The sequence below is a fragment of the Coptis chinensis genome, chromosome 2, assembly GCF_015680905.1.
Source record: "Coptis chinensis isolate HL-2020 chromosome 2, ASM1568090v1, whole genome shotgun sequence".
NCBI classification, from domain to species: domain Eukaryota; kingdom Viridiplantae; phylum Streptophyta; class Magnoliopsida; order Ranunculales; family Ranunculaceae; genus Coptis; species Coptis chinensis.
The window spans coordinates 33,241,780-33,256,170 of record NC_141457.1 but is presented as its reverse complement, the minus strand read 5'-3'; the positions used below and the strand labels follow the sequence as shown (position 1 = coordinate 33,256,170).

Below are 14,391 nucleotides of genomic sequence, written 5' to 3'. Positions count from 1 at the left end.
GATGGCTCTGGCCCTTCGGAAGCCTAATAGCCATCTCCTTCTCATGCGGATTCCATTACCAGTAGTGCGTTGTTTAGGGATTGATGAGTTGATTTGTTTTATTGTATTTATTTTTATTTAGTTCGAATGTAAAAATATTAGTTCAGTAATCAAATTTGAATTTGGTTGTGTTCTGTTTTTTAATTCAATTTTAAATATAAGTTGGTTATTTTTGAATTATGCATTTTTTTTATCATTAATCCCGCCTTCCTGATTTGTTTGGGGGTGGTATTATTTAGCCGAGCATAATTCGCTATATGATCATCCATTTTAGAAGTTGTTTTGGAGTGAGGGTTGAGAATATTGCCGATATAAGCATCACCATGAATAGGTATTGTGATAGGATGAAATCTCGATGAGTCAGGCAGATTCTATCCTATATTCAGCTTAACAGATATTAGGGTTGTTTTAGAATCAAGAATATGAGTTGTTTCCGTTTTCGGTTTTGGAAATTTTATTATTTCCGGAAATTGCCTTAAAGCTTTTTGGCAACTTCCCGATTCATTTTAGCAATTTAAAACCTATAAAAACTGCATTCATTCTACACTCACAACCACAAATACATCTCACATTCATCTCTCATATTTCACTCCCCCTTTACCTTATTTTTCCTTCGCACTACGGCCCTATCACTCCCCGGAAATGGACTCCTGCCTCCAGAGGAGCCACCGCTACTCTAAGCATTGTCAGAGAAATTCTACCCTGAAGCGACTGCTCTATCCAATCCAACCAACCGGCTTGACCAACCCGCGCCCATCCTAGGCTAAAAGTGAGCGCAACCTGCGCCCAAGTGCCTGGAACTCGAAATTCATCATAAGCGCTTTTTCGCCAAGCCTGCATAGCTTGAGCACACTCGCGCCTCGACCCACTGGGTCCCAAAAAAAATTCCAGTTGTCCAAGGATTGTTCTAGGATAGTAGCAGCTGTTCTCGCAAGTAGTTTTGTGATGATTTCTCCTATAGTGATACCGGAGCAGTCCTTCGAACACTTGTTGGGAAGCGAGACTTATGGACATTGGTTCCGCAAAAGGATCTTGCAGTTAGGCTGGAGGCATCTACTGGTAAGTGCCACCGACTCGTATTCCCCTAAGCTTACTGAATTTTTTTACAATAATGTTAAGTTCTATTGTAACCAAAATGGAGAACAAGAATTCTCCGTCACGGTAGATGACACGCCGCTAGAATTCAATAAGTATGTCGTAGCGTTAGTTTCGGGAATACCAATACTTGATCCTATTCACACGTGGGGATATATGACCGATAATGCATACCTCTATAACTATACATACTTCCATAAGTATTATGGGGGAGGGGTATTTCATATAATGGACCAAGGGCGTTACAACATAGCCCTTGGTAGCCTGTCCCTAAATGTAGGCACCACCATGTTATTTATCCTGATGAATATTCTAAGGGATTGGCAGTTTACCTCTGCAAATAGTACCGCTGGTGACGTTTTCCTTTCTTTAGCTGAGGGACGTCGCTGATAAGACATTCCCCGAGTATTAGTTACTACTCTTAAGAGAGCCCAAAGCATGAGGCATAAGTATCTTCTTATGCCTATTTTAGTTTGCCGCATCATGCTCAGTTGCCTACCTGAATTCTATACCCAGTTCACGAATTAGAAAATGGTCGAAGTCATGAGACCCACTAATTGGGTGGTTCGCTCTTTCCGAGTCATGACTTGGCCGGGATGGCAGGTGCAACCTCACTTGGTTGCTCCTTACACCCCATCAGACATAGTAACACTCGACAGGTTAGCACAAGTAGATGACACACGGCAACGGGCTTAGCAAGTTATCATGGCGTGGCAAGACGCGAAGGAACCTCATCTCTTTACAGCGGATGATGAGGAAGAGGAAGAGTAAGCGGGAGTGCAGGTACGTTTTAGTTTCAGTTAGTGTCTGCTTATGTCCCAAGCAAGTAATTTCTTAGTACCCCATACCGGGTGGAACTCCTATAGAGTTGCGTCAGTTTTTATTTCCTATATTAGTATGTTATAACTTTGTTTTGCAGATGTTCTTGAATTTCACGTGCTTCAATGGTATTTTCCTACCCTCTTTATTTAAAATACTTTGAGGATAAAGCATGGAACTTGTTTGGGGGGGGGGCATAGAAAAACGTGTAATTAAGGCATCTGTTAGGATATAGATATGTATAATATGCACTTATGTTCTAGTTAAAATTTCAAAAATTTGATAAATTCAAAAAATTAAAAAATAAAAAAATAAAAATAAAAGTTTATGCTATACACTTAGGAATATTGGTATTGTTTTCCTTCCCTATGCTCTTAATAATCTAGAAGTCTCACGTAGCTTTTGCATTAGAATAATTTTTAGAAATTTAGGTTAATATGTACGTAATAATCTTTGCATCTAGCTATAAAAATATTATATGAGTATCTATGATTGTTTGGCAGTAAGTTTCTGAAACCTAGGCTAGAGTACTTATTCTACAAATCCTGTGAGAATATAGCCTAAAGCCTTATATGAGCGAAACATTTGAGAAATGAGACAAGGGAGAAGTAAAATCCGGATAGAGAAATCACACGTCCACTTGCTTGATCACTATACCATATCCTAAGCGAGAATTTAGGCCCTCTTTGGATCGATATAGCCAGAAATTCAACCTTTATAAAATTATTTTTCGCTAGTTGCCCCTCTGAGCCTTTCCTTAGCCTTTCATAAACCACAAATCCTTTAACCTGTTACAAAAACAAATAAAAAAAAAAAAATCAGCCTACCCATTCTTTGAATGAGTCTGAGAATAGAGATGAAGAATAGAAAAGATAAAGACCTTTGAAATCAAGAATTTGTCAGTCGCTTCAAATAAGAAAAGAAAGTTTCCATCCAAATATATAAAAAAAAAAGAAAAAAGAAAAAAAAAACAAATAAAAGAAAATAAAGAGTTAGAACTCCAAAAAAAAAAATCAAAGGAGTCAAAAGTCAAAGAAAAAGAAAAATATGGCTAAGGATGGAAACAAGGTGTAGAAGCGAAAGTAAGGAACAAAGTTTTCTCTAGTTATATAATATGAAGACTCTATTATCTCAGACTTGTTCTTTCTGAATATCCACTTCCTTCCTTCTTAAACCATCTCCTAATCCCCGCAACACCTAATAAAGACCTCTAGCTCAATTAGGAATAGGCTAGTGTGATAGTAAGTGGCAAATGTGTTTGATCGACTCTGGCTTCCTTATGTGTCATTGAGATTGTAAGGTAAAGTGTGCCCACTGCACACTGGAGTAGCAAAACTTGAGCGGAAAAATCAGAGTGATTTTTGTCTTGACATTTATGTGAGGACCTACTTAAGGACGCTATTCCGAGTTTCAGAAACGACCTACTATTGCGTTTCATAGTATTACTCATTGAATATATGTTTATTGTAGATGATTGATTATTATGCATATATTAGCTTAGGTTTCGACTTGATTATTCTATATTCATTGCTAGTGAGATGTATAGTTAATTTAGAGCATGAATAAGGAAACAATAGTTTTATTTCTTAGTCATCGTAGTATAGATGAAGTTTGTGAGTACCTTCACTGGAAAACTCTCACGAGGCTATAACTCGTCCACTAGGGAATTCCTAGTGGTCTAAGGCCTTGTTGCATATGGTAAATTCAATCGCACTCAGCGAAACGAGAGTAGTTAGAACTCCATTTTTGGTCACTTATTCTAATTTCTCATATTTGCTTGAGGACAGGCAAAATGCTGTTTGGTGGTGGTTTGATAAGAGCCCAAAACTGTAGTTTTAACCTCTCAATAATCATACTTTTAGACCAATTATACGAGTAATAAATAAGAGTTAATGTTGATTATGTGTTTTTATGTATTTCAGACAGAAAAGTCAATTATGTGCAGAAATGTGCCACTTTAGCGAGATGAAGGAGCAAGGGTTGGTTGCTAAGAAGTTCTGTGATAAAGGGCAAGATTCAAGGAGACAAAGCCTTTGTAAAGCCCGGTCAAAAGCTGAAAAGTCAACATGGGCAGAAACAGTGCACAAGTCGGCAGAACTTCCGAAAATTATATCTTTGGACTCAGACCTCGAAATTGGGCCTACCTTATATCAAAACGACCGGCTCGGAAAGAGCTTTCCAATGGTCTAAGAATTAACCAATTCAGAGGAGCAAAAGTAGACGAAAAGTCTACTGAAGTTGGAGCCAACTGAAACAGGCTCTGTAGACTGAAGAAATTAGGCTTTGGGCTCGATTTTCCGGCCCAAAACATGGCTCCTCAGCCCATGCACGAAGTTGTGGATCTGTTCTCCTCCTTTGTATAAAATAAGTCTTAGCTCTTAAGTTAGAGATAGTTAGATAAGTTAGAGTAAAAAGTAGCCATTAAAATAGCTTCTAAATCTAGTTTTATTTGAATTCAATTATTTAAATTAATTAGTTTCAATTCATTGTTTTAGATTAAACCTTTGAATCATTGTTCTTCATGTAGTTAGATAAATAAAATAGTTATTCTTGTCAATTTAATTTTTGTCATTTCAATTTATTAGATCTAATTTCAATTGTTGTTATTCAATTCTTAGTCATTAATTAGATTTGAAGTATTGGTTAATTAAAAGTAGTAAAGTTCACATCTTTATATATGTCATTTCGTTATTCGTATCTTGTCGTTCGAATTCACGTCGTAGTATAAAACCTCCACCATTGCTCTCATTAAACTTTGGATTACTAGTCAATTGTAGAAAACTTCAATACTAAGGAACTGAGAGTGGAACGAACTTTTTACTCCACTCTATTTCGATAGAATTGAGAGTATAGAAATCTTTGATAGCTTTTCGTAATTTAGTTTAGTTTTCTTGCGTTTTGAGTTTAACGTTCATTTCGTAGGTAAACTACTCTTTTTATGTTTATCACCCACCCCCAAACAATCGAACATTTTGTCCTCAAAGTGTAAAAAGATAAGGAAATAATTTACCATAGAAACGTGGCAAACATTGGCAGTACCTATAACAGAAATATTATAAAAGATGATATGATAACATGAAGCACAATTAAACTGTTACGTACTAACTAAATTGGAGTAAACATGACAGACAATGGGTGGCAAAATGTTTTGAAATGAAATACCAAAATACGCCACCCCCAAACAAAATTGGAAAACTCTTTTTAAGTTTGAAATTTTTGTTTGGCCTATACTCCAGAAAAGTGGTATTGTACAAAAACTTGGGTCTTTTAAAGTCAGATTCCCTAGACTTAATGTGATATATATGTATTAACATGAAGTTTACCATATATCAATAATCTAAATAATTGTGAATCTTTCCATAAATAGTTAACATGGAAAGCACCATCAAACAAAATTAAGGAACAAGATTTTCTATGACGTGGCTTAATGGAATGAGAGCGACGTCTGATAGATCTAGAACCTAATCGAGCATACAATTTCTTCTTTGTCCTCCTACGAAAGGGATGCCAAGTGAATGAACATGAGAAAATGGATGGTTGTGGAAGATACGTAGGATGTGGATAATTTTGAGAAGGAATGAAAAAAATGAAAAAGTGTCAGGTCGCTTGTCCTTGGGTGTTACTTCTTCACCAGATGGGTTTAGAAAGTTATGAAGCATAGGAGAAACAAGAAGGTCAAGTACAAACTCAATTGTTCTTTGAAAAGGTAGAGGGCGAGGAACATTCGTGATGGAAGGTGAATGAGTGACATGAAGATGTGAGGTGGGTGAATGGTACTCCACTAGTGTTCTTAGTTCTATATCATCAGAGGCCTTGAGATATGCAAGACATTCCTCAATAGGTGGGAAAGAAGAATCACTTGGATAGAGGGTGAAAAATTCTTCTTCCATCATGGCGTCAAGAGATGAGTAGATGTCAATAGGAGACAACTCGCGAGGTGGCAATGAAGGGTTGCAAAAAAGTCAAAGGAAATCTTCCTCGATGTTATCTACGTCTAGGGAGTAGAAATTGTGATCCTTGTCTTCTTTCCTAGGAGGAGTATCTACTAGTGTGGGGACTAAAGCGTCAGCAAACTAATGCGAGGTACAAAACTCTCAATGGACTTCACTTCTCCTTCTATAGGCAAACCTAGTTGTCCCTACTTTTGTCTAAACATGTTAACTTCCACAGAAAGATTTCCAAAAGAAAGAGTCATTGAGCCATCCCGACAATTAATTTGGGCATTGGCGGTTGCCAGGAAAGGACGCCCTAAGGTAATGGGAATGGAATCATGAGCAACTTCTGTGTCGAGAATAACAAAGTCGGCTAGATAGTAAAAATCCTAAACTTTAACAAGAATGTTTTCAACTACGCCCTTGGGATACATAGTAGAACGATCGGCTAACTGCAAAGTTATTTTGGTAGGTTGAAGTTTTGTTAGACCTAGTTGTTTATATAAATAAAAAGGGAGTAAGTTAACACTCGCTCCCAGGTCTAATAAAGCAGTTGTTATGAAGGTATCACCTAAGGTGCATTGTACAGTTGGACTACCAGGGTCCTTGTACTTAACAATTCCGTTATGTTCAGATAAAAAGGGATATTGTTCAGTTAAGAAGGCTTCATTAGGTATGTTGGTTTTCCTCTTCTTGGTGCACAACTCTTTTAGAAACTTAGCGTGTGCAGGTAGACTTTTTATAGCATCTAGAAAAGGTAGTTTTATAGTCAGATTTTTAAACACTTCCCTAATCTCATCAAAATTCTTGTCCTTTTTAAACACAACTAGTCTCTTGGGATATGGTGGTTTATCTCTATATTTAGCATAAGGTTCAAAAGTATTATTAGTCTTTGTGTTATTTTTAGCCGTTTTCCATCTAAGTGTCCATATTGGAACCTCTACATGTGTAGGGTCTTCAATTTCTATTATTGGGTCTTGTAAGATTTTTCCTTTTGGTTGTGGTTTAACTGGTACTTCTACAATTATAGGGTCTTCAATCTCTATTATAGTATTTGGTATGGTATCATTTTTAGTTTGGGGGTGATCTTTAGGCATAGTCACTTGGTTATCAACTACTCGCCCTGAACGAAAGGTAGTGACTTCCTGTAGGTCCCCTGGGGGTTATATTACCATTACACTGAATACTTTTTATTTCGAAAGCGGTGTTTGTTGACTTAGGATTAGGCATTACTTGACATGGAAACACGCCTGTTTGGTTATTATTTTGGTTAAGAGACATGTCAATAACCTTTTGGCACAAAGACTGCATCATTTACATCGTTTGTTTTATTATATTAGAGTTTTGATCATGTTGATCTTTCATCAAGTTAGAGTTTTGTTGCATAATTTGATTTTGTTTTTCCAACAAAGTCACTACTGCTACTTCTGTAAATGGTTGAACTGGAATTAAAGCTTGTTGAGTGTTCATGTCTTGATGTTGATAATTCTGGGTCATGGGCACTAAACCTCTATTCTGGCTACCTAAGTTCCCTTGTCCTTGATGTTGAGTTAACTGGTTTAAGTTTGATGGTTGTGGTGGTGGTTGTGCATAAACAAGAGGACAATAGAAATCGGAATGCTTAAGACTAAAACAGACATTACAACGAGTAGATTAATGTTCATGATAGGAGTGGGTTGTTGTTTAACAGAGATGGCATCTACCTTTTTAGTGAGGACATCAATGAATGTTTTAAGCTCGGGATCATGTTTAACCTCAAAAGAAGAAGGACTGGAGCGGGAAGATTCGTTACCTCCCCAATTGTTGTTCCTCTTAGATTGATCTTCTAAGAATTTACAAGCCTCCAAAGCTCCTTTACTAAGAAAACCACCCCTAGTCATGATATCTAGAACCTTCTTATGATGATGTAAAAGCCCCTTGAAGAAGGCACAGACAAGCGTGTCTTTCATAAGATTATGATGCGGGCATTTAATGAGAAGATCAGTGAAACGATTCTAGGCCTCTAAAAACGATTCATGAGGATTCTGGCGGAAGAAATGAATCTTTTGAAGTATTTCATCTGTCTTCAGTGGTGGGTAAAATTGTTCCATGAACAATTGAACAAGATTAGCCCATGAGTCCACCGAGTTTGGCATTTGGGCAGTTAACCAAGATGCCGCCTTGTCGGCTAGGGTGAAAGGAAACACCCTAAGTTTAACTTGATCCGGACTTACGCTAGGATGATGGAATGTAGCGAGAACTTGTTCTATCCTACGCATATGCTGGTAAGACTTCTCGTGGTCTAAACCATGAAAAACCAGTAACAAGTTAAATAAATTAAGGGGAATTCGAAAATCCCTCACTAGGTCTGCAAGAACGATGCACGACTTAGGGCCATCGTTTAGGGCTTTATAAAAATTAGAGAAAGGAATCTCTTGTTCTTTAGCCATTGATGCAGGTGTAGTGTGTGAAATTCTAGATAGGCGTGTGGTATTTATGTCTAAAAAAAACAAGCATGATTATACTATAATTAAACTCCTCTAACAGAAGAAACGAGGAGTGAAAGAAGGAGTACCTAAATGCCTCCTTGCAATGCTTATGAATAGCGTCTTGTATACACGAGTTCAGTGTATTTAACAAGTTATAAACATTGAATAACTTGAAGAAATGGGAATTTGTACTAACCTGTTAAAATCGGGCTACTCAAGAAGTGGGCGCGGGTCACGCTCAAGTCCTACTCGAGTTCCAGGCGTTTCCGCGCAGGGGGCCCTTGAAATTTGCCTTGTTAGGGCACGGGTCGTGCTCAGGTCAAACTCGAGTTCCAGGCGCTTCAGCGCTAGGCGCGCTCATAAGTAGCCTTGTATGGGCACAGGTCACGCTCAGGCTATTCTTGCAAAAAAATTTTAGTTTCTAAACCAAACTATCACAGTTAGAACCAAACAAGGGTGGGTGGGTTGAGAATGGGGGATTGCCCCTTAGATTCAAGCAATTGAATTCTTGTCCTGAAAGAGTTTAAGATGGCAGCGGCGCTATTTGATAAAGACAAATTTACGTTTACTAACTATCTATCCGTAAACACAAATAATCAATTAACTAAATAAGTGTTTAAATCAATATTCCTACTCTCGATTCATTATACAATATAGAGAGTCAGGATTCGTTCCACTCTTAATCTATCAAGACTTAAACGAATTCAATTAATCAAACACAAGAAAACAATAGTAAGAACAATGAGAGTAGTGTTGTGATTTATTTAAACTAAAACTAATTATAAATTAAACTAATTTAACTAAGCAATTAAAATGTGAATTTAATGAATTGGAAAAATATAGAGGAAGGATTAATCCATCTATGTGAAGCTATGATTATTCTAACTAGTTTCTCATATTTTAATCTTAACCTTTATTAATCTACACAAGGTAAAACAACAAAAGCCACAATTTATTATTGATCCCTAACCAATCCTGGCAATCTTTGTACTAAGATATGATTAGCATAAGAGAAATTCTCCTCCACAAATCTGTTTGTGGAGTTTCCTTTCTCTAGTTCAACTTCTATAATCTCTATCTCTAGACAACTATAGAACTTGAACTTGAAGCACATAAGACAATAAGAAAACTAAAGAAGAACATTCATAACCCTCACATAGACTTCATAAAACTCTTCTAATAGAGTTTTTAGCTTAGTTTCATTGAGTTCATTAACAATAAACATTAATAATAAGACATAATTAAATTAAACTAAACTTGATTAAAATAACTTGAATTGAATTGAATTAACTAAAGCTTTTATGGAAAGATTCTAATAGAGGCTACAAACTAAATCTAAACTAAAACTTGAAATACAAACTAATTATTGATTCTAAAAACTAAATCTTGTTCTAAACATTAATTTGATGCTAATTAACTAGATCTAAAACTAACTATTGGATCTAGACTAAGTAAAAACTAAGTTGCTTAAGAGCTAAGTCTAAGTCTTTGTCTCTTCATATGGAGGAGACAAGATCCACAAATTCGTGCATGGGCTGAGGAGCCATGTTTTTGGCCGGAAAATCGAGCCCAAAACCTAATTTTTTCAGTCCACAGAGGCCTTTTCAGCTATATTTGACTTCAGTAGCCTTTTCATCCACTTTTGCTCCTCTGATTGGGCCAAGGATTAGACCATTGGAAAGCTCTTTCCGATCCGGTCGTTTTGACAAAAGGTAGGCCTAATTCCGAGATCTGAGTCAAAAGATACGACCTTCGGAAATTCTGTTGACTTTTGTGCACTGTTTCTACCCGCGTTGACTTTGACTTTCCAGCTTTGACCGGGCTTTAGAAAAGCTTTTTCTCCTTGAATCTTGGCCTTTTATCATAGAGCTTCTTAGCAACCAACCCTTGCTCCTTTATCGCGCCAAAGGGGCGCATTTCTGCACATATTCGACTCGAATGCCTGAAATATATAAGAACACGATAGTAGTACTAACTCTTACTTATTAATTACATAATTGGTCAGAAGCGATATTGTTAAAGGGGTTAAAACTACAGTTTTGAGCTCTTATCAAATAACTGGGGGGGTAGTGACCATATACCCCGGTCCGCTAGTTCTTCTTCAACCATTGAGGCTACCGGTATGTTTGAGATTAAAACCGATCCTGAGCTTAAAACTTTAATCAAATCTCTCACTAAAAAGGTAGAAGCAATTTCTATTCAACAAAAGCCTACCCTCGTCATGAATGTCAACTCTATTCCATTTAATTTCTGTTTGAGTCCTGAGCATCCTGACTCCTATTGTCCTCTCGCCTATGAACAACAACCATCATAATCAGATAATGTTTGCACCATTAAGAGCTATCCTATTCCAAACGCCTCTTGGAGACAAAATCCCAACTTCAGTTGGAGAAATAATCAACAAGTTACACCTCCAGGGTATAATAATCAAAATGTTAGGCCAACAAATAATTACAACCAAGCTCCACCAGGACAAGGTAATTATAATAATTATAATGCTAATAGAGGTATCGTTTCGGTAAATAATAACTATCACAACCCACCCATTAATAATCAATGTGACATAGTTCATGTCACTCAACTTGTAACAACCACTCCTCCACAACCAGATCATTTTGTTGCCTTTAAGCAAACCCAACAACAGATTTTACAGTCTATCTAACTTTCCTTATAGCAGTTAACCCAAGAGAAAGTACAACCAAAAGGTGTGTTTTCAGGTCAAGCGATACCTAATCCTAAAACAACAAACACAGCCTTTGAGGTAAACAGTAATACTAGTAATGAAAATGGAAACGTAGGTGAGCTAAATGCCATCACCACTCTCCGTTATGGCAAGGTGGTTGACAACGCCATAACTATGCATGTAGTTACCCCACCAGTAGTCCATACACCCGATATTTTACTAGATACCGAATTAGTAACTGAAGATCCTACCCCTGTAGAGGTACCAGTTAAACCACAACCTAAGAAACAAAAGGCCAAGGTTAAACATCCTGTTGACCCATATGCTAAATATAGAGAGAAACCACTGTTTTTCCAGATATTAGCCATGTTAACGAAGGATACAAATTTTGACGAGATTAAGGAAATTTTCAATAATCTAACGATAAACCTACTTTTTCTTAAAGAGATTAAAAAGTTACCTCACCATGTTAAGTTTCTCAAAGATTTGTGCACTATTAGGCATAAGACAAATATTCCTAAAGACGCCTTTTTAACTGAACAGTTCCCAACTTTATCCGAACATAATGGAATCGTTAAGTACAAGGACCCTTGTCGCCCTACTGTACAATGCACCTTAGGAGATTCCCACACAATGACCGTGCTATTAGACCTGGGGGAGAGTGTTAACTCACTCCCTTATTATTTATAGAAACAAATAGGTCTACAGAAGATGCAATATACTAAAAAGACGTTACAATTTGCTGATCGGTCTATTAAGTATCCTAAGGGTGTGGTTGAAAATGTGTTTGTTAAGGTTCAGGATTTCTATTACCCTGCTGAATTTGTTAAGTTGCTAACGACTCTGTTCCGATCATTTTAGGGCATCCTTTCTTGGCAACTACCAACGCGCTTATAAACTGCCACGATGGTTCGATATTCATGTCTTTTAGCCATCTTTCTATTGAGGTAAATGTTTTTAAAATGATGAAACAGTTACCAGATTCATCTATAGATGGGGAGGTTAGCATGATCGAGTGCTTAGCTCAAGACTATTTTAATAACACGTTTCTAGAAAACAAGATGCATAAATTTCTTTCTTTTGGAAGTTCAGATTTTGAGGATGACCCCTACGTAGAGGAAGTAACGCCCTCTTCGAGTCTACACCTACCTTAGATCCAACTGTAGCTTCATCTACCGAGTATGAAGATTTGATATCTAAACAAGTCTTTACTATTCACAATAAGGAACCACAAGAAGACTTTATCGACATACCTCCCACCGTTGTCTTTAAACCTCTTCCTTTTGAGTTCAAGTATATTCAACTTGATCCGGATGGTAGTCATCCAATAATTATATCTTCTCTGTTGTCTACGGATTAAGAGGCACGGTTGATAGGGTAATTAGGGAACATCGTTCAGCGATTGGTTTGTCCCTAGACGATATTAAGGAGATTGACCCTAATGTATGCACACATCGTATCCATTTGGAGGATAATGTGAAGACTTCTTGCGAACCTCAGCGTCGCTTGAACCCTGCCATGAAAGAGGTGGCCAGGGAAGAAGTCTTACGGTTACTTGATGCGGGTATCATATACCCTATCTCCAATAGTGAATGTGTAAGTCCCATTCATGTAGTTTATAAGAAATAAGGGGTTACCATGGTACGTAATGCTAAGGGTGAATATGTTTCCACGCATGTCCCTATAAAATGGAGGATTTGTATTGATAACAGATGCTTAAATGCCATGACAGGAAAGGACCATTTTCTTTTACCTTTTATAGATCAGATGCTCGAACGTCTAACTGGTCATGCTTATTATTGTTTTTTAGATGCCTACTATGGCTATTTTCAGATTATTATTGATATTGATGACCAAGAAAATACTACCTTCATATGTCCTTTTGGAACATATGCCTATAAATGAATGCCTTTTGGCCTTTGTAATGTTCCCGGTACATTCCAACGGTGTATGCTTCATATACTTAGTGCCATGGTAGAGCGTTTCATGGAAGTTTTCATGGATGATTTTTCTATCTATGGAGACTCTTTCACTAACTGCCTGTCTAAACTGTCTAAGGTTTTGACACGGTGTGAAGAGAAGAGTCTGGTTTTAAATTGGGAAAAATGTCATTCCATGGTTAAAAAATGAATAGTGCTAGGTCACATTATATCTAGTGATGGCATCGAAGTATATAAGGATAAGATAGCGTCTCTACCTATACCACGGACTGTCCGTGATATTAGAGCATTTCTAAGCCATGCAGGTTTTTATAGGCATTTTATCAAAGATTTTTCAAAAATAGCTAGGCCTTTAACTAATCTGCTTTTAAAGGATGCCATTTTTTATTTCAATTATAACTGTAAACAGGCTTTTGAAACTTTAAAAGTTGCTTTAACATCTGCACCAATTTTACCACCTCCTGATTGATCTAATCCTTTCGAACTCATGTGTGATGCTAGTGATTATGTTGTTGGTGCTGTATTGGGATAGAAACTAGACAATAAGTCCACTGTTATTTATTATGCTAGTAAAACTTTAAACGATGCTCAAAGAAATTATACAACTATGGAAAAATAATTTTTAGCTGTCGTTTATGCTTTAGATAAGTTTCGTCCTTATTTGGTTGGTACTAAAACTTTAGTTTACACGGACCATGCAGCCCTTAGGTATCTTCTCGCGAAGAAGGATGCTAAACAGAGATTGATCCGATGGATTATTCTCCTACAAGAGTTCACTTTAGAAATTAAGGACAAAAGAGGGGTCAAAAATGTAGTTGCCGACGACTTATCTAGACTAACAAATGATGATGATAGTGATTCTAAGTCCATACCTGACTCTTTTCCTGATGAGCGTCTGTATGTTATTTTTTTTGCACCATGGTATGTTGACATTGTGAATTATTTAGCCTCTGTTATTATCCCCGATGTTTGGTCAAGAAATGAATGTAAGAAGTTCTTCGCCAGAGCTAAGCTATGCTACTGGGATGAGCCCTACCTTTTTAAGTATTGTGCGGAATATAATGAGGTTCTATCATTCTGCCATGACAAAGAGTATGGTGGCCATTTTAGTGGTATGAAAATAGCTGCTCCAATTTTTCAATGTGGGTTTTATTGGCCTACCATTTTAAATGATGCCCAAGTGCATTGCAAGACGTGTGTTCGTTGCCAACAATTGGGGCGAATCACAAAACATAATATGATGCCTCTAAATCCCATCATGGTAGTAGAAATTTTTGATGTATGGGGCATTGATTTCATGGGTCTTTTTCCTATTTCCCACGGTTTCATTTATATTCTTGCTGTCGTGGACTACGTGTCTAAATGGATAGAGCCCATGTCTTGTCGTAGCAATGACCATAAGACAGTTGTGTTTT

The 14,391-nt window shown here is 37.1% G+C and overlaps 1 non-coding gene across 1 annotated transcript; it reads left to right on the top strand.

Annotated features, from left to right (window-relative positions):
- Positions 1-7,835: 7,835 nt before the first annotated feature.
- Positions 7,836-7,939, top strand: LOC147515846 (small nucleolar RNA R71). The gene has a single exon (XR_015214581.1). It is a non-coding gene; the product is annotated as a small nucleolar RNA R71 (small nucleolar RNA).
- Positions 7,940-14,391: the final 6,452 nt, after the last annotated feature.